At 49.3% G+C, this 18,728-nt stretch overlaps 22 non-coding genes across 22 annotated transcripts; all 22 read left to right on the forward strand.

Moving 5' to 3' along the window:
* The first annotated feature begins 460 nt into the window (after positions 1-460).
* Positions 461-542, forward strand: trnal-uag (transfer RNA leucine (anticodon UAG)). Its single transcript has one exon. It is a non-coding gene; the product is annotated as a tRNA-Leu (tRNA).
* A 321-nt stretch (positions 543-863) lies between these two features.
* trnal-aag (transfer RNA leucine (anticodon AAG)) lies at positions 864-945 on the forward strand. Its single transcript has one exon. It is a non-coding gene; the product is annotated as a tRNA-Leu (tRNA).
* Positions 946-1,763: 818 nt separating this feature from the next.
* trnal-uag (transfer RNA leucine (anticodon UAG)) lies at positions 1,764-1,845 on the forward strand. Its single transcript has one exon. It is a non-coding gene; the product is annotated as a tRNA-Leu (tRNA).
* A 321-nt stretch (positions 1,846-2,166) lies between these two features.
* Positions 2,167-2,248, forward strand: trnal-aag (transfer RNA leucine (anticodon AAG)). The gene has a single exon. It is a non-coding gene; the product is annotated as a tRNA-Leu (tRNA).
* Positions 2,249-3,469: 1,221 nt separating this feature from the next.
* Positions 3,470-3,551, forward strand: trnal-aag (transfer RNA leucine (anticodon AAG)). The gene has a single exon. It is a non-coding gene; the product is annotated as a tRNA-Leu (tRNA).
* Positions 3,552-4,375: 824 nt separating this feature from the next.
* Positions 4,376-4,457, forward strand: trnal-uag (transfer RNA leucine (anticodon UAG)). Its single transcript has one exon. It is a non-coding gene; the product is annotated as a tRNA-Leu (tRNA).
* Positions 4,458-5,684: 1,227 nt separating this feature from the next.
* Positions 5,685-5,766, forward strand: trnal-uag (transfer RNA leucine (anticodon UAG)). Its single transcript has one exon. It is a non-coding gene; the product is annotated as a tRNA-Leu (tRNA).
* A 321-nt stretch (positions 5,767-6,087) lies between these two features.
* Positions 6,088-6,169, forward strand: trnal-aag (transfer RNA leucine (anticodon AAG)). Its single transcript has one exon. It is a non-coding gene; the product is annotated as a tRNA-Leu (tRNA).
* An 824-nt stretch (positions 6,170-6,993) lies between these two features.
* Positions 6,994-7,075, forward strand: trnal-uag (transfer RNA leucine (anticodon UAG)). Its single transcript has one exon. It is a non-coding gene; the product is annotated as a tRNA-Leu (tRNA).
* Positions 7,076-7,396: 321 nt separating this feature from the next.
* trnal-aag (transfer RNA leucine (anticodon AAG)) lies at positions 7,397-7,478 on the forward strand. Its single transcript has one exon. It is a non-coding gene; the product is annotated as a tRNA-Leu (tRNA).
* Positions 7,479-8,302: 824 nt separating this feature from the next.
* Positions 8,303-8,384, forward strand: trnal-uag (transfer RNA leucine (anticodon UAG)). Its single transcript has one exon. It is a non-coding gene; the product is annotated as a tRNA-Leu (tRNA).
* A 321-nt stretch (positions 8,385-8,705) lies between these two features.
* trnal-aag (transfer RNA leucine (anticodon AAG)) lies at positions 8,706-8,787 on the forward strand. The gene has a single exon. It is a non-coding gene; the product is annotated as a tRNA-Leu (tRNA).
* An 824-nt stretch (positions 8,788-9,611) lies between these two features.
* trnal-uag (transfer RNA leucine (anticodon UAG)) lies at positions 9,612-9,693 on the forward strand. Its single transcript has one exon. It is a non-coding gene; the product is annotated as a tRNA-Leu (tRNA).
* A 1,221-nt stretch (positions 9,694-10,914) lies between these two features.
* On the forward strand, positions 10,915-10,996 carry trnal-uag (transfer RNA leucine (anticodon UAG)). Its single transcript has one exon. It is a non-coding gene; the product is annotated as a tRNA-Leu (tRNA).
* Positions 10,997-12,206: 1,210 nt separating this feature from the next.
* On the forward strand, positions 12,207-12,288 carry trnal-uag (transfer RNA leucine (anticodon UAG)). Its single transcript has one exon. It is a non-coding gene; the product is annotated as a tRNA-Leu (tRNA).
* A 321-nt stretch (positions 12,289-12,609) lies between these two features.
* Positions 12,610-12,691, forward strand: trnal-aag (transfer RNA leucine (anticodon AAG)). Its single transcript has one exon. It is a non-coding gene; the product is annotated as a tRNA-Leu (tRNA).
* Positions 12,692-13,515: 824 nt separating this feature from the next.
* Positions 13,516-13,597, forward strand: trnal-uag (transfer RNA leucine (anticodon UAG)). Its single transcript has one exon. It is a non-coding gene; the product is annotated as a tRNA-Leu (tRNA).
* A 321-nt stretch (positions 13,598-13,918) lies between these two features.
* On the forward strand, positions 13,919-14,000 carry trnal-aag (transfer RNA leucine (anticodon AAG)). Its single transcript has one exon. It is a non-coding gene; the product is annotated as a tRNA-Leu (tRNA).
* An 824-nt stretch (positions 14,001-14,824) lies between these two features.
* Positions 14,825-14,906, forward strand: trnal-uag (transfer RNA leucine (anticodon UAG)). Its single transcript has one exon. It is a non-coding gene; the product is annotated as a tRNA-Leu (tRNA).
* Positions 14,907-16,133: 1,227 nt separating this feature from the next.
* trnal-uag (transfer RNA leucine (anticodon UAG)) lies at positions 16,134-16,215 on the forward strand. Its single transcript has one exon. It is a non-coding gene; the product is annotated as a tRNA-Leu (tRNA).
* Positions 16,216-17,438: 1,223 nt separating this feature from the next.
* On the forward strand, positions 17,439-17,520 carry trnal-uag (transfer RNA leucine (anticodon UAG)). The gene has a single exon. It is a non-coding gene; the product is annotated as a tRNA-Leu (tRNA).
* A 321-nt stretch (positions 17,521-17,841) lies between these two features.
* trnal-aag (transfer RNA leucine (anticodon AAG)) lies at positions 17,842-17,923 on the forward strand. Its single transcript has one exon. It is a non-coding gene; the product is annotated as a tRNA-Leu (tRNA).
* The last annotated feature ends 805 nt before the right edge of the window (positions 17,924-18,728 follow it).

An 18,728-nucleotide genomic window follows, 5' to 3' on the forward strand; every position in this document is an offset into this window, starting at 1 on the left:
CGTCTTTGAACCTCTCTCATTGTACGACATAGGACCACCGATGAAGAGCCACGATCACTGAAATCGCGACGATTGTTTCACGATGGCAATCTTTCGTCTGGGACAGCCAATAATCGTGCAGTGTATCCCGGGCTTCAGAGTATTGGGAGAATAAAGTGGTTTTGGCATGCAAGAACATCCCACATGTTAATTGGTTTGTCAGAAGCGCTTCCTTTAGATTTCTGTGGGAGCTTTGGGAATCTCACCTAATTTTCGAGTTTAAGCAAACCCCATGGTTGTTGTGTCAGATGTACTTTCTAAACGATAGAACTCTGTAGGATTTGGGATCTCCAGGAGTATGACTCAGCACAGCAGGACCTCAAAGGTGTTTCTCTCCCGCCGACGAGATCCTCGAAATCAACTGAGGCTGTCCGTGGAGCTGCACCCACACCGAAACGCACCAGAGAGCCCTTCTCCAAGAGGTAGCGTGGCCGAGCGGTCCAAGGCGCTGGATTTAGGCTCCAGTCTCTCCGGGGGCGTGGGTTCGAATCCCACCGCTGCCAGCAGTGGTTTTAAAGAGGCTCTATTGCCAGCAGTCAGCCAGGCCATCTACGCGCTTTGGAAGTCTCACGTGGACGGTTTCTCAATCAGAAGGCTGCAGCTTCGGGGGGTCGCGTTTGTAGGGTGCGTACGTTATAAATACTTTCTTGTTTCAGAATACTAACAAATATCAGGTTGACTCTTATTCTCAGTTAATGGGAAAATTGCTGTAATATGCTTGTGACTTGCGAATGTATTGTTCAGTTAACTTGAATGAAGCTGGCTTGATTCTCGATGCAGCCTGCATATGCGTCCTCCGGACAACCGACCCAAGATCTTTAAGTGGTAGCGTGGCCGAGCGGTCTAAGGCGCTGGATTAAGGCTCCAGTCTCTTCGGGGGCGTGGGTTCGAATCCCACCGCTTCCAGGACCGCTTTTAAAGAGGCTCAATTGGCAGCAGTCGGGCACTGTATCAGAGATTACTGTAAAGCCAGGAATACACTGCAGGATTTTCGCCCCCCTATAAGATCATTACCTTATCACACTGTGCGTCATAGATCGTTTAAACCCGGGTACGACAGGCATGTAGACTGTACGATGATGACACGGAAGCTTCGGCGGCTGCGTCACACGTTAGCGAAACGTCAACAGCATGCGCTCGCGTTAAACAAATACCAGTACGCAGGTCGTAGCAGCAAACACACTGTGCGTTGATCATGCTGAATTTCTGACACTGTCATAAAACTATCGTAGGCTATCTTTGGACGAAAGACCGGGAAAACGGCCGTCTTTGAACCTCTCTCATTGTACGACATAGGACCACCGATGAAGAGCCACGATCACTGAAATCGCGACGATTGTTTCACGATGGCAATCTTTCGTCTGGGACAGCCAATAATCGTGCAGTGTATCCCGGGCTTCAGAGTATTGGGAGAATAAAGTGGTTTTGGCATGCAAGAACATCCCACATGTTAATTGGTTTGTCAGAAGCGCTTCCTTTAGATTTCTGTGGGAGCTTTGGGAATCTCACCTAATTTTCGAGTTTAAGCAAACCCCATGGTTGTTGTGTCAGATGTACTTTCTAAACGATAGAACTCTGTAGGATTTGGGATCTCCAGGAGTATGACTCAGCACAGCAGGACCTCAAAGGTGTTTCTCTCCCGCCGACGAGATCCTCGAAATCAACTGAGGCTGTCCGTGGAGCTGCACCCACACCGAAACGCACCAGAGAGCCCTTCTCCAAGAGGTAGCGTGGCCGAGGGGTCCAAGGCGCTGGATTTAGGCTCCTGTCTCTCCGGGGGCGTGGGTTCGAATCCCACCGCTACCAGCAGTGGTTTTAAAGAGGCTCTATTGCCAGCAGTCAGCCAGGCCATCTACGCGCTTTGGAAGTCTCACGTGGACCGTTTCTCAATCAGAAGGCTGCAGCTTCGGGGGGTCGCGTTTGTAGGGTGCGTACGTTATAAATACTTTCTTGTTTCAGAATACTAACAAATATCAGGTTGACTCTTATTCTCAGTTAATGGGAAAATTGCTGTAATATGCTTGTGACTTGCGAATGTATTGTTCAGTTAACTTGAATGAAGCTGGCTTGATTCTCGATGCAGCCTGCATATGCGTCCTCCGGACAACCGACCCAAGATCTTTAAGTGGTAGCGTGGCCGAGCGGTCTAAGGCGCTGGATTAAGGCTCCAGTCTCTTCGGGGGCGTGGGTTCGAATCCCACCGCTTCCAGGAGCACTTTTAAAGAGGCTCAATTGGCAGCAGTCGGGCACTGTATCAGAGATTACTGTAAAGCCAGGAATACACTGCAGGATTTTCGCCCCCCTATAAGATCATTACCTTATCACACTGTGCGTCATAGATCGTTTAAACCCGGGTACGACAGGCATGTAGACTGTACGATGATGACACGGAAGCTTCGGCGGCTGCGTCACACGTTAGCGAAACGTCAACAGCATGCGCTCGCGTTAAACAAATACCAGTACGCAGGTCGTAGCAGCAAACACACTGTGCGTTGATCATGCTGAATTTCTGACACTGTCATAAAACTATCGTAGGCTATCTTTGGACGAAAGACCGGGAAAACGGCCGTCTTTGAACCTCTCTCATTGTACGACATAGGACCACCGATGAAGAGCCACGATCACTGAAATCGCGACGATTGTTTCACGATGGCAATCTTTCGTCTGGGACAGCCAATAATCGTGCAGTGTATCCCGGGCTTCAGAGTATTGGGAGAATAAAGTGGTTTTGGCATGCAAGAACATCCCACATGTTAATTGGTTTGTCAGAAGCGCTTCCTTTAGATTTCTGTGGGAGCTTTGGGAATCTCACCTAATTTTCGAGTTTAAGCAAACCCCATGGTTGTTGTGTCAGATGTACTTTCTTAACGATAGAACTCTGTAGGATTTGGGATCTCCAGGAGTATGACTCAGCACAGCAGGACCTCAAAGGTGTTTCTCTCCCGCCGACGAGATCCTCGAAATCAACTGAGGCTGTCCGTGGAGCTGCACCCACACCGAAACGCACCAGAGAGCCCTTCTCCAAGAGGTAGCGTGGTCGAGGGGTCCAAGGCGCTGGATTTAGGCTCCTGTCTCTCCGGGGGCGTGGGTTCGAATTCCACCGCTGCCAGCAGTGGTTTTAAAGAGGCTCTATTGCCAGCAGTCAGCCAGGCCATCTACGCGCTTTGGAAGTCTCACGTGGACCGTTTCTCAATCAGAAGGCTGCAGCTTCGGGGGGTCGCGTTTGTAGGCTGCGTACGTTATAAATACTTTCTTGTTTCAGGAAACTAACAAATATCAGGTTGACTCTTATTCTCAGTTAATGGGAAAATTGCTGTAATATGCTTGTGACTTGCGAATGTATTGTTCAGTTTACTTAAATGAAGCTGGCTTGATTCTCGATGCAGCCTGCATATGCGAGCTCCGGACAACCCACGCAAGCCCTTTAAGTGGTAGCGTGGCCGAGCGGTCTAAGGCGCTGGATTAAGGCTCCAGTCTCTTCGGGGGCGTGGGTTCGAATCCCACCGCTGCCAGGAGCACATTTAAAGAGGCTCAATTGGCAGCAGTCGGGCAGTGTATCTGAGATTTCTGTAAAGCCAGGAATACACTGCAGGATTTTTGCCCTCCTATAAGATCATTACCTTATCACACTGTGCGTCATAGATCGTTTAAACCCGGGTACGACAGGCATGTAGACTGTACGATGATGACACGGAAGCTTCGGCGGCTGCGTCACACGTTAGCGAAACGTCAACAGCATGCGCTCGCGTTAAACAAATACCAGTACGCAGGTCGTAGCAGCAAACACACTGTGCGTTGATCATGCTGAATTTCTGACACTGTTAGAAAACTATCGTAGGCTATTTTTGGACGAAAGACCGGGAAAACGGCCGTCTTTGAACCTCTCTCATTGTACGACATAGGACCACCGATGAAGAGCCACGATCACTGAAATCGCGACGATTGTTTCACGATGGCAATCTTTCGTCTGGGACAGCCAATAATCGTGCAGTGTATCCCGGGCTTCAGAGTATTGGGAGAATAAAGTGGTTTTGGCATGCAAGAACATCCCACATGTTAATTGGTTTGTCAGAAGCGCTTCCTTTAGATTTCTGTGGGAGCTTTGGGAATCTCACCTAATTTTCGAGTTTAAGCAAACCCCATGGCTTCATTTGTTGTGTCAGATGTACTTTCTAAACGATAGAAGTCTGTAGGATTTGGGATCTCCAGGAGTATGACTCAGCACAGCAGGACCTCAAAGGTGTTTCTCTCCCGCCGACGAGATCCTCGAAATCAACTGAGGCTGTCCGTGGAGCTGCACCCACACCGAAACGCACCAGAGAGCCCTTCTCCAAGAGGTAGCGTGGCCGAGCGGTCCAAGGCGCTGGATTTAGGCTCCAGTCTCTCCGGGGGCGTGGGTTCGAATCCCACCGCTGCCAGCAGTGGTTTTAAAGAGGCTCTATTGCCAGCAGTCAGCCAGGCCATCTACACGCTTTGGAAGTCTCACGTGGACCGTTTCTCAATCAGAAGGCTGCAGCTTCGGGGGGTCGCGTTTGTAGGCTGCGTACGTTATAAATACTTTCTTGTTTCAGAATACTAACAAATATCAGGTTGACTCTTATTCTCAGTTAATGGGAAAATTGCTGTAATATGCTTGTGACTTGCGAATGTATTGTTCAGTTAACTTGAATGAAGCTGGCTTGATTCTCGATGCAGCCTGCATATTCGACCTCCGGACAACCGACGCAAGCCCTTTAAGTGGTAGCGTGGCCGAGCGGTCTAAGGTGCTGGATTAAGGCTCCAGTCTCTTCGGGGGCATGGGTTCGAATCCCACCGCTGCCAGGAGCACTTTTAAAGAGGCTCAATTGGCAGCAGTCGGGCACTGTATCAGAGATTTCTGTAAAGCCAGGAATACACTGCAGGATTTTTGCCCTCCTATAAGATCATTACCTTATCACACTGTGCGTCATAGATCGTTTAAACCCGGGTACGACAGGCATGTAGACTGTACGATGATGACACGGAAGCTTCGGCGGCTGCGTCACACGTTAGCGAAACGTCAACAGCATGCGCTCGCGTTAAACAAATACAAGTACGCAGGTCGTAGCAGCAAACACACTGTGCGTTGATCATGCTGAATTTCTGACACTGTCAGAAAACTATCGTAGGCTATCTTTGGACGAAAGACCGGGAAAACGGCCGTCTTTGAACCTCTCTCATTGTACGACATAGGACCACCGATGAAGAGCCACGATCACTGAAATCGCGACGATTGTTTCACGATGGCAATCTTTCGTCTGGGACAGCCAATAATCGTGCAGTGTATCCCGGGCTTCAGAGTATTGGGAGAATAAAGTGGTTTTGGCATGCAAGAACATCCCACATGTTAATTGGTTTGTCAGAAGCGCTTCCTTTAGATTTCTGTGGGAGCTTTGGGAATCTCACCTAATTTTCGAGTTTAAGCAAACCCCATGGCTTCATTTGTTGTGTCAGATGTACTTTCTAAACGATAGAACTCTGTAGGATTTGGGATCTCCATGAGTATGACTCAGCACAGCAGGACCTCAAAGGTGTTTCTCTCCCGCCGACGAGATCCTCGAAATCAACTGAGGCTGTCCGTGGAGCTGCACCCACACCGAAACGCACCAGAAAGCCTTTCTCCAAGAGGTAGCGTGGCCGAGCGGTCCAAGGCGCTGGATTTAGGCTCCAGTCTCTCCGGGGGCGTGGGTTCGAATCCCACCGCTGCCAGCAGTGGTTTTAAAGAGGCTCTATTGCCAGCAGTCAGCCAGGCCATCTACGCGCTTTGGAAGTCTCACGTGGACCGTTTCTCAATCAGAAGGCTGCAGCTTCGGGGGGTCGCGTTTGTAGGCTGCGTACGTTATAAATACTTTCTTGTTTCAGAACACTAACAAATATCAGGTTGACTCTTATTCTCAGTTAATGGGAAAATTGCTGTAATATGCTTGTGACTTGCGAATGTACTGTTCAGTTAACTTGAATGAAGCTGGCTTGATTCTCGATGCAGCCTGCATATTCGACCTCCGGACAACCGACGCAAGCACTTTAAGTGGTAGCGTGGCCGAGCGGTCCAAGGTGCTGGATTAAGGCTCCAGTCTCTTCGGGGGCGTGGGTTCGAATCCCACCGCTGCCAGGAGCACTTTTAAAGAGGCTCAATTGGCAGCAGTCGGGCACTGTATCAGAGATATCTGTAAAGCCAGGAATACACTGCAGGATTTTTGCCCTCCTATAAGATCATTACCTTATCACACTGTGCGTCATAGATCGTTTAAACCCGGGTACGACAGGCATGTAGACTGTACGATGATGACACGGAAGCTTCGGCGGCTGCGTCACACGTTAGCGAAACGTCAACAGCATGCGCTCGCGTTAAACAAATACCAGTACGCAGGTCGTAGCAGCAAACACACTGTGCGTTGATCATGTTGAATTTCTGACACTGTCAGAAAACTATCGTAGGCTATCTTTGGACGAAAGACCGTGAAAACGGCCGTCTTTGAACCTCTCTCATTGTACGACATAGGACCACCGATGAAGAGCCACGATCACTGAAATCGCGACGATTGTTTCACGATGGCAATCTTTCGTCTGGGACAGCCAATAATCATGCAGTGTATCCCGGGCTTCAGAGTATTGGGAGAATAAAGTGGTTTTGGCATGCAAGAACATCCCACATGTTAATTGGTTTGTCAGAAGCGCTTCCTTTAGATTTCTGTGGGAGCTTTGGGAATCTCACCTAATTTTCGAGTTAAAGCAAACCCCATGGCTTCATTTGTTGTGTCAGATGTACTTTCTAAACGATAGAACTCTGTAGGATTTGGGATCTCCAGGAGTATGACTCAGCACAGCAGGACCTCAAAGGTGTTTCTCTCCCGCCGACGAGATCCTCGAAATCAACTGAGGCTGTCCGTGGAGCTGCACCCACACCGAAACGCACCAGAAAGCCTTTCTCCAAGAGGTAGCGTGGCCGAGCGGTCCAAGGCGCTGGATTTAGGCTCCAGTCTCTCCGGGGGCGTGGGTTCGAATCCCACCGCTGCCAGCAGTGGTTTTAAGGAGACTCTATTGCCAGCAGTCAGCCAGGCCATCTACGCGCTTTGGAAGTCTCACGTGGACCGTTTCTCAATCAGAAGGCTGCAGCTTCGGGGGGTCGCGTTTGTAGGCTGCGTACGTTATAAATACTTTCTTGTTTCAGAACACTAACAAATATCAGGTTGACTCTTATTCTCAGTTAATGGGAAAATTGCTGTAATATGCTTGTGACTTGCGAATGTATTGTTCAGTTAACTTGAATGAAGCTGGCTTGATTCTAGATGCAGCCTGCATATGCGAGATCCGGACAACCGACGCAAGCCCTTAAAGTGGTAGCGTGGCCGAGCGGTCTAAGGCGCTGGATTAAGGCTCCAGTCTCTTCGGGGGCGTGGGTTCGAATCCCACCGCTGCCAGGAGCACTTTTAAAGAGGCTCAATTGGCAGCAGTCGGGCACTGTATCAGAGATTTCTGTAAAGCCAGGAATACACTGCAGGATTTTTGCCCTCCTATAAGATCATTACCTTATCACACTGTGCGTCATAGATCGTTTAAACCCGGGTACGACAGGCATGTAGACTGTACGATGATGACACGGAAGCTTCGGCGGCTGCGTCACACGTTAGCGAAACGTCAACAGCATGCGCTCGCGTTAAACAAATACCAGTACGCAGGTCGTAGCAGCAAACACACTGTGCGTTGATCATGCTGAATTTCTGACACTGTCAGAAAACTATCGTAGGCTATCTTTGGACGAAAGACCGGGAAAACGGCCGTCTTTGAACCTCTCTCATTGTACGACATAGGACCACCGATGAAGAGCCACGATCACTGAAATCGCGACGATTGTTTCACGATGGCAATCTTTCGTCTGGGACAGCCAATAATCATGCAGTGTATCCCGGGCTTCAGAGTATTGGGAGAATAAAGTGGTTTTGGCATGCAAGAACATCCCACATGTTAATTGGTTTGTCAGAAGCGCTTCCTTTAGATTTCTGTGGGAGCTTTGGGAATCTCACCTAATTTTCGAGTTTAAGCAAACCCCATGGCTTCATTTGTTGTGTCAGATGTACTTTCTAAACGATAGAACTCTGTAGGATTTGGGATCTCCAGGAGTATGACTCAGCACAGCAGGACCTCAAAGGTGTTTCTCTCCCGCCGACGAGATCCTCGAAATCAACTGAGGCTGTCCGTGGAGCTGCACCCACACCGAAACGCACCAGAAAGCCTTTCTCCAAGAGGTAGCGTGGCCGAGCGGTCCAAGGCGCTGGATTTAGGCTCCAGTCTCTCCGGGGGCGTGGGTTCGAATCCCACCGCTGCCAGCAGTGGTTTTAAAGAGGCTCTATTGCCAGCAGTCAGCCAGGCCATCTACGCGCTTTGGAAGTCTCACGTGGACCGTTTCTCAATCAGAAGGCTGCAGCTTCGGGGGGTCGCGTTTGTAGGCTGCGTACGTTATAAATACTTTCTTGTTTCAGAACACTAACAAATATCAGGTTGACTCTTATTCTCAGTTAATGGGAAAATTGCTGTAATATGCTTGTGACTTGCGAATGTATTGTTCAGTTAACTTGAATGAAGCTGGCTTGATTCTAGATGCAGCCTGCATATGCGATATCCGGACAACCGACGCAAGCCCATAAAGTGGTAGCGTGGCCGAGCGGTCTAAGGCGCTGGATTAAGGCTCCAGTCTCTTCGGGGGCGTGGGTTCGAATCCCACCGCTGCCAGGAGCACTTTTAAAGAGGCTCAATTGGCAGCAGTCGGGCACTGTATCAGAGATTTCTGTAAAGCCAGGAATACACTGCAGGATTTTTGCCCTCCTATAAGATCATTACCTTATCACACTGTGCGTCATAGATCGTTTAAACCCGGGTACGACAGGCATGTAGACTGTACGATGATGACACGGAAGCTTCAGCGGCTGCGTCACACGTTAGCGAAACGTCAACAGCATGCGCTCGCGTTAAACAAATACCAGTACGCAGGTCGTAGCAGCAAACACACTGTGCGTTGATCATGCTGAATTTCTGACACTGTCAGAAAACTATCGTAGGCTATCTTTCGACGAAAGACCGGGAAAACGGCCGTCTTTGAACCTCTCTCATTGTACGACATAGGACCACCGATGAAGAGCCACGATCACTGAAATCGCGACGATTGTTTCACGATGGCAATCTTTCGTCTGGGACAGCCAATAATCGTGCAGTGTATCCCGGGCTTCAGAGTATTGGGAGAATAAAGTGGTTTTGGCATGCAAGAACATCCCACATGTTAATTGGTTTGTCAGAAGCGCTTCCTTTAGATTTCTGTGGGAGCTTTGGGAATCTCACCTAATTTTCGAGTTTAAGCAAACCCCATGGCTTCATTTGTTGTGTCAGATGTACTTTCTAAACGATAGAACTCTGTAGGATTTGGGATCTCCATGAGTATGACTCAGCACAGCAGGACCTCAAAGGTGTTTCTCTCCCGCAGACTAGATCCTCGAAATCAACTGAGGCTGTCCGTGGAGCTGCACCCACACCGAAACGCACCAGAGAGCCCTTCTCCAAGAGGTAGCGTGGCCGAGCGGTCCAAGGCGCTGGATTTAGGCTCCAGTCTCTCCGGGGGCGTGAGTCCGAATCCCACCGCTGCCAGCAGTGGTTTTAAAGAGGCTCTATTGCCAGCAGTCAGCCAGGCCATCTACGCGCTTTGGAAGTCTCACGTGGACCGTTTCTCAATCAGAAGGCTGCAGCTTCGGGGGGTCGCGTTTGTAGGCTGCGTACGTTATAAATACTTTCTTGTTTCAGAATACTAACAAATATCAGGTTGACTCTTATTCTCAGTTAATGGGAAAATTGCTGTAATATGCTTGTGACTTACGAATGTATTGTTCAGTTAACTTGAATGAAGCTGGCTTGATTCTCGATGCAGCCTGCATATGCGAGCTCCGGACAACCGACGCAAGCCAATTAAGTGGTAGCGTGGCCGAGCGGTCTAAGGCGCTGGATTAAGGCTCCAGTCTCTTCGGGGGCGTGTGTTCGAATCCCACCGCTGCCAGGAGCACTTTTAAAGAGGCTCAATTGGCAGCAGTCGGGCACTGTATCAGAGATTTCTGTAAAGCCAGGAATACACTGCAGGATTTTTACCCTCCTATAAGATCATTACCTTATCACACTGTGCGTCATAGATCGTTTAAACCCGGGTACGACAGGCATGTAGACTGTACGATGATGACACGGAAGCGTCGGCGGCTGCGTCACACGTTAGCGAAACGTCAACAGCATGTGCTCGCGTTAAACAAATACCAGTACGCAGGTCGTAGCAGCAAACACACTGTGCGTTGATCATGCTGAATTTCTGACACTGTCAGAAAACTATCGTAGGCTATCTTTGGACGAAAGACCGGGAAAACGGCCGTCTTTGAACCTCTCTCATTGTACGACATAGGACCACCGATGAAGAGCCACGATCACTGAAATCGCGACGATTGTTTCACGATGGCAATCTTTCGTCTGGGACAGCCAATAATCGTGCAGTGTATCCCGGGCTTCAGAGTATTGGGAGAATAAAGTGGTTTTGGCATGCAAGAACATCCCACATGTTAATTGGTTTGTCAGAAGCGCTTCCTTTAGATTTCTGTGGGAGCTTTGGGAATCTCACCTAATTTTCGAGTTTAAGCAAACCCCATGGTTGTTGTGTCAGATGTACTTTCTAAACGATAGAACTCTGTAGGATTTGGGATCTCCAGGAGTATGACTCAGCACAGCAGGACCTCAAAGGTGTTTCTCTCCCGCCGACGAGATCCTCGAAATCAACTGAGGCTGTCCGTGGAGCTGCACCCACAACGAAACGTACCAGAGAGCCCTTCTCCAAGAGGTAGCGTGGCCGAGCGGTCCAAGGCGCTGGATTTAGGCTCCAGTCTTTCTGGGGGCGTGGGTTCGAATCCCACCGCTGCCAGCAGTGGTTTTAAAGAGGCTCTATTGCCAGCAGTCAGCCAGGCCATCTACGTGCTTTGGAAGTCTCACGTGGAACGTTTCTCAATCAGAAGGCTGCAGCTTCGGGGGGTCGCGTTTGTAGGCTGCGTACGTTATAATTACTTTCTTGTTTCAGAAAACTAACAAATATCAGGTTGACTCTTATTCTCAGTTAATGGGAAAATTGCTGTAATATGCTTGTGACTTGCGAATGTATTGTTCAGTTAACTTGAATGAAGCTGGCTTGATTCTCGATGCAGCTTGCATATGCGAGCTCCGGACAACCGACGCAAGTCCTTTAAGTCTCTAAGGCGCTGGATTAAGGCTCCAATCTCTTCGGGGGCGTGGGTTCGAATCCCACCGCTGCCAGGAGCACTTTTAAAGAGGCTCAATTGGCAGCAGTCGGGCACTGTATCAGAGATTTCTGTAAAGCCAGGAATACACTGCAGGATTTTTGCCCTCCTATAAGATCATTACCTTATCACACTGTGCGTCATAGATCGTTTAAACCCGGGTACGACAGGCATGTAGACTGTACGATGATGACACGGAAGCTTCGGCGGCTGCGTCACACGTTAGCGAAACGTCAACAGCATGCGCTCGCGTTAAACAAATACCAGTACGCAGGTGGTAGCAGCAAACACACTGTGCGTTGATCATGCTGAATTTCTGACACTGTCAGAAAACTATCGTAGGCTATCTTTGGACGAAAGACCGGGAAAACGGCCGTCTTTGAACCTCTCTCATTGTACGACATAGGACCACCGATGAAGAGCCACGATCACTGAAATCGCGACGATTGTTTCACGATGGCAATCGGTCGTCTGGGACAGCCAATAATCGTGCAGTGTATCCCGGGCTTCAGAGTATTGGGAGAATAAAGTGGTTTTGGCATGCAAGAACATCCCACATGTTAATTGGTTTGTCAGAAGCGCTTCCTTTAGATTTCTGTGGGAGCTTTGGGAATCTCACCTAATTTTCGAGTTTAAGCAAACCCCATGGCTTCATTTGTTGTGTCAGATGTACTTTCTAAACGATAGAACTCTGTAGGATTTGGGATCTCCAGGAGTATGACTCAGCACAGCAGGACCTCAAAGGTGTTTCTCTCCCGCCGACGAGATCCTCGAAATCAACTGAGGCTGTCCTTGGAGCTGCACCCACACCAAAACGCACCAGAGAGCCCTTCTCCAAGAGGTAGCGTGGCCGAGCGGTCCAAGGCGCTGGATTTAGGCTCCAGTCTCTCCGGGGGCGTGGGTTCGAATCCCACCGCTGCCAGCAGTGGTTTTAAAGAGGCTCTATTGCCAGCAGTCAGCCAGGCCATCTACGCGCTTTGGAAGTCTCACGTGGACCGTTTCTCAATCAGAAGGCTGCAGCTTCGGGGGGTCGCGTTTGTAGGCTGCGTACGTTATAAGTACTTTCTTGTTTCAGAATACTAACAAATATCAGGTTGACTCTTATTCTCAGTTAATGGGAAAATTGCTGTAATATGCTTGTGACTTGCGAATGTATTGTTCAGTTAACTTGAATGAAGCTGGCTTGATTCTCGACGCAGCTTGCATATTCGACCTCCGGACAACCGACGCAAGCCCTTTAAGTGGTAGCGTGGCCGAGCGGTCTAAGGTGCTGGATTAAGGCTCCAGTCTCTTCGGGGGCGTGGGTTCGAATCCCACCGCTGCCAGGAGCACTTTTAAAGAGGCTCAATTGGCAGCAGTCGGGCACTGTATCAGAGATTTCTGTAAAGCCAGGAATACACTGCAGGATTTTTGCCCTCCTATAAGATCATTACCTTATCACACTGTGCGTCATAGATCGTTTAAACCCGGGTACGACAGGCATGTAGACTGTACGATGATGACACGGAAGCTTCGGCGGCTGCGTCACACGTTAGCGAAACGTCAACAGCATGCGCTCGCGTTAAACAAATACCAGTACGCAGGTCGTAGCAGCAAACACACTGTGCGTTGATCATGCTGAATTTCTGACACTGTCAGAAAACTATCGTAGGCTATCTTTGGACGAACGACCGGGAAAACGGCCGTCTTTGAACCTCTCTCATTGTACGACATAGGACCACCGATGAAGAGCCACGGTCACTGAAATCGTGACGATTGTTTCACGATGGCAATCTTTCGTCTGGGACAGCCAATAATCGTGCAGTGTATCCCGGGCTTCAGAGTATTGGGAGAATAAAGTGGTTTTGGCATGCAAGAACATCCCACATGTTAATTGGTTTGTCAGAAGCGCTTCCTTTAGATTTCTGTGGGAGCTTTGGGAATCTCACCTAATTTTCGAGTTTAAGCAAACCCCATGGCTTCATTTGTTGTGTCAGATGTACTTTCTAAACGATAGAACTCTGTAGGATTTGGGATCCCCATGAGTATGACTCAGCACAGCAGGACCTCAAAGGTGTTTCTCTCCCGCCGACGAGATCCTCGAAATCAACTGAGGCTGTCCGTGGAGCTGCACCCACACCGAAACTCACCAGAAAGCCTTTCTCCAAGAGGTAGCGTGGCTGAGCGGTCCAAGGCGCTGGATTTAGGCTCCAGTCTCTCCGGGGGCGTGGGTTCGAATCCCACCGCTGCCAGCAGTGGTTTTAAAGAGGCTCTATTGCCAGCAGTCAGCCAGGCCATCTACGCGCTTTGGAAGTCTCACGTGGACCGTTTCTCAATCAGAAGGCTGCAGCTTCGGGGGGTCGCGTTTGTAGGCTGCGTACGTTATAAATACTTTCTTGTTTCAGAACACTAACAAATATCAGGTTGACTCTTATTCTCAGTTAATGGGAAAATTGCTGTAATATGCTTGTGACTTGCGAATGTATTGTTCAGTTAACTTGAATGAAGCTGGCTTGATTCTAGATGCAGCCTGCATATGCGAGATCCGGACAACCGACGCAAGCCCTTAAAGTGGTAGCGTGGCCGAGCGGTCTAAGGCGCTGGATTAAGGCTCCAGTCTCTTCGGGGGCGTGGGTTCAAATCCCACCGCTGCCAGGAGCACTTTTAAAGAGGCTCAATTGGCAGCAGTCGGGCACTGTATCAGAGATTTCTGTAAAGCCAGGAATACACTGCAGGATTTTTGCCCTCCTATAAGATCATTACCTTATCACACTGTGCGTCATAGATCGTTTAAACCCGGGTACGACAGGCATGTAGACTGGACGATGATGACACGGAAGCTTTGGCGGCTGCGTCACACGTTAGCGAAACGTCAACAGCATGCGCTCGCGTTAAACAAATACCAGTACGCAGGTCGTAGCAGCAAACACACTGTGCGTTGATCATGCTGAATTTCTGACACTGTCAGAAAACTATCGTAGGCTATCTTTGGACGAAAGACCGGGAAAACGGCCGTCTTTGAACCTCTCTCATTGTACGACATAGGACCACCGATGAAGAGCCACGATCACTGAAATCGCGACGATTGTTTCACGATGGCAATCTTTCGTCTGGGACAGCCAATAATCATGCAGTGTATCCCGGGCTTCAGAGTATTGGGAGAATAAAGTGGTTTTGGCATGCAAGAACATCCCACATGTTAATTGGTTTGTCAGAAGCGCTTCCTTTAGATTTCTGTGGGAGCTTTGGGAATCTCACCTAATTTTCGAGTTTAAGCAAACCCCATGGCTTCATTTGTTGTGTCAGATGTACTTTCTAAACGATAGAACTCTGTAGGATTTGGGATCTCCAGGAGTATGACTCAGCACAGCAGGACCTCAAAGGTGTTTCTCTCCCGCCGACGAGATCCTCGAAATCAACTGAGGCTGTCCGTGGAGCTGCACCCACACCGAAACGCACCAGAAAGCCTTTCTCCAAGAGGTAGCGTGGCCGAGCGGTCCAAGGCGCTGGATTTAGGCTCCAGTCTCTCCGGGGGCGTGGGTTCGAATCCCACCGCTGCCAGCAGTGGTTTTAAAGAGGCTCTATTGCCAGCAGTCAGCCAGGCCATCTACGCGCTTTGGAAGTCTCACGTGGACCGTTTCTCAATCAGAAGGCTGCAGCTTCGGGGGGTCGCGTTTGTAGGCTGCGTACGTTATAAATACTTTCTTGTTTCAGAACACTAACAAATATCAGGTTGACTCTTATTCTCAGTTAATGGGAAAATTGCTGTAATATGCTTGTGACTTGCGAATGTATTGTTCAGTTAACTTGAATGAAGCTGGCTTGATTCTAGATGCAGCCTGCATATGCGAGATCCGGACAACCGACACAAGCCCATAAAGTGGTAGCGTGGCCGAGCGGTCTAAGGCGCTGGATTAAGGCTACAGTCTCTTCGGGGGCGTGGGTTCGAATCCCACCGCTGCCAGGAGCACTTTTAAAGAGGCTCAATTGGCAGCAGTCGGGCACTGTATCAGAGATTTCTGTAAAGCCAGGAATACACTGCAGGATTTTTGCCCTCCTATAAGATCATTACCTTATCACACTGTGCGTCATAGATCGTTTAAACCCGGGTACGACAGGCATGTAGACTGTACGATGATGACACGGAAGCTTCGGCGGCTGCGTCACACGTTAGCGAAACGTCAACAGCATGCGCTCGCGTTAAACAAATACCAGTACGCAGGTCGTAGCAGCAAACACACTGTGCGTTGATCATGCTGAATTTCTGACACTGTCAGAAAACTATCGTAGGCTATCTTTCGACGAAAGACCGGGAAAACGGCCGTCTTTGAACCTCTCTCATTGTACGACATAGGACCACCGATGAAGAGCCACGATCACTGAAATCGCGACGATTGTTTCACGATGGCAATCTTTCGTCTGGGACAGCCAATAATCGTGCAGTGTATCCCGGGCTTCAGAGTATTGGGAGAATAAAGTGGTTTTGGCATGCAAGAACATCCCACATGTTAATTGGTTTGTCAGAAGCGCTTCCTTTAGATTTCTGTGGGAGCTTTGGGAATCTCACCTAATTTTCGAGTTTAAGCAAACCCCATGGCTTCATTTGTTGTGTCAGATGTACTTTCTAAACGATAGAACTCTGTAGGATTTGGGATCTCCATGAGTATGACTCAGCACAGCAGGACCTCAAAGGTGTTTCTCTCCCGCCGACGAGATCCTCGAAATCAACTGAGGCTGTCCGTGGAGCTGCACCCACACCGAAACGCACCAGTAAGCCCTTCTCCAAGAGGTAGCGTGGCCGAGCGGTCCAAGGCGCTGGATTTAGGCTCCAGTCTCTCCGGGGGCGTGGGTTCGAATCCCACCGCTGCTAGCAGTGGTTTTAAAGAGGCTCTATTGCCAGCAGTCAGCCAGGCCATCTACGCGCTTTGGAAGTCTCACGTGGACCGTTTCTCAATCAGAAGGCTGCAGCTTCGGGGGGTCGCGTTTGTAGGCTGCGTACATTATAAAAACTTTCTTGTTTCAGAATACTAACAAATATCAGGTTGACTCTTATTCTCAGTTAATGGGAAAATTGCTGTAATATGCTTGTGACTTGCGAATGTATTGTTCAGTTAACTTGAATGAAGCTGGCTAAATTCTCGATGCAGCCTGCATATGCGAGCTCTGGACAACCGTGGCAAGCCCTTTAAGTGGTAGCGTGGCCGAGCGGTTTTGCTGGATTAAGGCTCCAGTCTCTTCGGGGGCGTGGGTTCGAATCCCACCGCTGCCAGGAGCACTTTTAATGAGGCTCAATTGGCAGCAGTCGGGCACTGTATCAGAGATATCTGTAAAGCCAGGAATACACTGCAGGATTTTTGCCCTCCTATAAGATCATTACCTTATCACACTGTGCGTCATAGATCGTTTAAACCCGGGTACGACAGCTATGTAGACTGTACGATGATGACACGGAAGCTTCGGCGGCTGCGTCACACGTTAGCGAAACGTCAACAGCATGCGCTCGCGTTAAACAAATACCAGTACGCAGGTCGTAGCAGCAAACACACTGTGCGTTGATCATGCTGAATTTCTGACACTGTCAGAAAACTATCGTAGGCTATCTTTGGACGAACGACCGGGAAAACGGCCGTCTTTGAACCTCTCTCATTGTACGACATAGGACCACCGATGAAGAGCCACGATCACTGAAATCGCGACGATTGTTTCACGATGGCAATCTTTCGTCTGGGACAGCCAATAATAGTGCAGTGTATCCCGGGCTTCAGAGTATTGAGAGAATAAAGTGGTTTTGGCATGCAAGAACATCCTACATGTTAATTGGTTTGTCAGAAGCGCTTCCTTTAGATTTCTGTGGGAGCTTTGGGAATCTCACCTAATTTTCGAGTTTAAGCAAACCCCATGGCTTCATTTGTTGTGTCAGATGTACTTTCTAAACGATAGAACTCTGTAGGATTTGGGATCTCCAGGAGTATGACTCAGCACAGCAGGACCTCAAAGGTGTTTCTCTCCCGCCGACGAGTTCCTCGAAATCAACTGAGGCTGTCCGTGGAGCTGCACCCACACCGAAACGCACCAGAGAGCCCTTCTCCAAGAGGTAGCGTGGCCGAGCGGTCCAAGGCGCTGGATTTAGGCTCCAGTCTCTCCGGGGGCGTGAGTCCGAATCCCACCGCTGCCAGCAGTGGTTTTAAAGAGGCTCTATTGCCAGCAGTCAGCCAGGCCATCTACGCGCTTTGGAAGTCTCACGTGGACCGTTTCTCAATCAGAAGGCTGCAGCTTCGGGGGGTCGCGTTTGTAGGCTGCGTACGTTATAAATACTTTCTTGTTTCAGAATACTAACAAATATCAGGTTGACTCTTATTCTCAGTTAATGGGAAAATTGCTGTAATATGCTTGTGACTTGCGAATGTATTGTTCAGTTAACTTGAATGAAGCTGGCTTGATTCTCGATGCAGCCTGCATATGCGAGCTCCGGACAACCGACGCAAGCCCTTTAAGTGGTAGCGTGGCCGAGCGGTCTAAGGCGCTGGATTAAGGCTCCAGTCTCTTCGGGGGCGTGGGTTCGAATCCCACCGCTGCCAGGAGCACTTTTAAAGAGGCTCAATTGGCAGCAGTCGGGCACTGTATCAGAGATTTCTGTAAAGCCAGGAATACACTGCAGGATTTTTGCCCTCCTATAAGATCATTACCTTATCACACTGTGCGTCATAGATCGTTTAAACCCGGGTACGACAGGCATGTAGACTGTACGATGATGACACGAAGGCTTCGGCGGCTGCGTCACACGTTAGCGAAACGTCAACAGCATGCGCTCGCGTTAAACAAATACCAGTACGCAGGTCGTAGCAGCAAACACACTGTGTTTCTGACACGGTCAGAAAACTATCGTAGGCTATCTTTGGACGAACGACCGGGAAAACGGCCGTCTTTGAACCTCTCTCATTGTACGACATAGGACCACCGATGAAGAGCCACGATCACTGAAATCGCGACGATTGTTTCACGATGGCAATCTTTCGTCTGGGACAGCCAATAATCGTGCAGTGTATCCCGGGCTTCAGAGTATTGTGAGAATAAAGTGGTTTTGGCATGCAAGAACATCCCACATGTTAATTGGTTTGTCAGAAGCGCTTCCTTTAGATTTCTGTGGGAGCTTTGGGAATCTCACCTAATTTTCGAGTTTAAGCAAACCCCATGGCTTCATTTGTTGTGTCAGATGTACTTTCTAAACGATAGAACTCTGTAGGATTTGGGATCTCCAGGAGTATGACTCAGCACAGCAGGACCTCAAAGGTGTTTCTCTCCCGCCGACGAGTTCCTCGAAATCAACTGAGGCTGTCCGTGGAGCTGCACCCACACCGAAACGCACCAGAGAGCCCTTCTCCA

Source organism: Paramisgurnus dabryanus, chromosome 1 (assembly GCF_030506205.2).
Source record: "Paramisgurnus dabryanus chromosome 1, PD_genome_1.1, whole genome shotgun sequence".
In the NCBI taxonomy this organism is placed as follows: Eukaryota; Metazoa; Chordata; class Actinopteri; order Cypriniformes; family Cobitidae; genus Paramisgurnus; species Paramisgurnus dabryanus.